A 1,806-nucleotide genomic window follows, 5' to 3' on the forward strand; every position below is an offset into this window, starting at 1 on the left:
CTGCAACCATACTCACACCACACAGACACCTGCACCCACACTCACACCCCACAGACACCTACACCCACACTCACACTCCACACTGACACTGCACACAGACACTACTGTTAGGTCTCAAACCCAGGACAAGTCTCAGTACCCATAGCTTTTCCCAGCACCTCTCAACAATACACAAAGCAAACTATTAAATATACTACTCAGTATATGTGTCACAATCGCTAAGAGTTTAAAACATCTACTATGATTCTTACAAAGTGTAGAAAGCAAGATATTTTGCTATCCAGAAAAATTCTTACCTCCTTTTTTCTGACCAAATTTCAGAAGCTCAAATTTTTCTACTTTTATTTATTTTCTTCTAAATAATTTTATGTTAATTTTCAATCATTCATCTATATTAATAATTAGCTGTCAACATGTAACGTGTTTTAACTGTCATTTCCAACTCTTGTTTTCTTGCCTTTTTGTGTTTTTATGATCTTTTAACCAACTATTTTTTTATTAGTTCTATTTTATGAGTATGGGTATTTTGTCTGAATGCATGTCTGTATACAATGTCAAAGTGTGAGAGTCAAGGAAGCCAGGAAGCAGCATCAGATCCTCTAGAATTAGGCTTACCAACAGCTTGAGCCACCATGTGGGTGCTAGATATTAAACCTAGGTCATCTAAAAGATTAGCCAGTGTGCTTAATCACTGAGCTAACTGTCCAGTCCCTTCACCAACTAATTTTTTATATTTTGTAATTTAATATTATAATATAAAATTGAAGGTTAAATATAAAAAAGCAGCAATTGTATAATCAATATTTATTTCAGCCTTTATTTCATTTAATAAATATTTCAGAAGTTTTTCCTATATCCAAGACAGTCAGCTATAAACTTATATAATAGTTCCAGGACTCCATTCTTATTGGTATCCTTTTACTTTCCCTTTGAAAATGTAAAGTGCATAGAAGAATACAGATCTGTGCTATTCCTAGAGGTCCTGCAGTCTAAAACCCTCATCTGTGTATTCTCCACACATACTAATTCCAATCATTCAAACAAAAATATACTGCAAGCCATTAGAATGGATACTGAGAAGTAAAATTACAATCTTTCTTCTCAAGAAATAGGAGAAAAAAAGATAACAGTGCTTGAGAAGAAAAATGTGTAAGGCTTACTGACATCAAAAATACAAGAAAAATTAATTAAAATGATGCTCAGATTTGTAGTTAAAATACTATGAGGTTGGAGAGGCGCTCAGTGGTGACAAGCTACTTCTGTCCTTGAAGAGAGCCTGCGTTCAGGTCTCAGCACCGACATGGTGGCTCAGAACCACCCACAACTCTAGCTCCAGGGAGTCCTGTGTCCTTCTCTAGCTTCCTTGAGCAGCACACTCATTGTGCAGATACATACATGCAGATACGCATACACGGATAGAAAATTAAAAGAAAAAGCTTTTTAAACACTAAACAAATGAGAGTGCCACAAATGCACTAGGAAACGGAAAGGGTTAAGGAAAACTTAGATCAATAAACCTTAAAAGTCCTAGAAAGTTCTCCACGCTGGAGCTGTATGTTCAGTAGTATATAGCAAGGCCAGGAGGCAGAGGTAAATGGATCTCTCTGAGTTCAGGGCCAGCCTGGTCTCCTTCCCCATTCCCCCAAATCACTGTAGTATATGGCAAGACCCAAGAATACTGAACAAAAAAGAATCCCTGAATTCACAGAATCTAAGAGTCAAGGAATCAAGAATCCAAGTGAACAGGCTATAAAAAGGAACTCGAGTGAGGGAGTGGAGAATAACCCACTTCAAGGTACTGAACAC

At 36.9% G+C, this 1,806-nt stretch overlaps 1 protein-coding gene across 2 annotated transcripts in view; it reads right to left on the bottom strand.

Moving 5' to 3' along the window:
* Stk3 (serine/threonine kinase 3) overlaps positions 1 to 1,806 on the bottom strand; it is a 242,458-nt gene that overhangs the window by 202,792 nt on the left and 37,860 nt on the right. The gene's annotated exons all lie outside the window — the stretch shown is intronic.

The sequence above is a fragment of the Grammomys surdaster genome, unplaced genomic scaffold (assembly GCF_004785775.1).
Source record: "Grammomys surdaster isolate TR1022 unplaced genomic scaffold, NIH_TR_1.0 63, whole genome shotgun sequence".
In the NCBI taxonomy this organism is placed as follows: Eukaryota; Metazoa; Chordata; class Mammalia; order Rodentia; family Muridae; genus Grammomys; species Grammomys surdaster.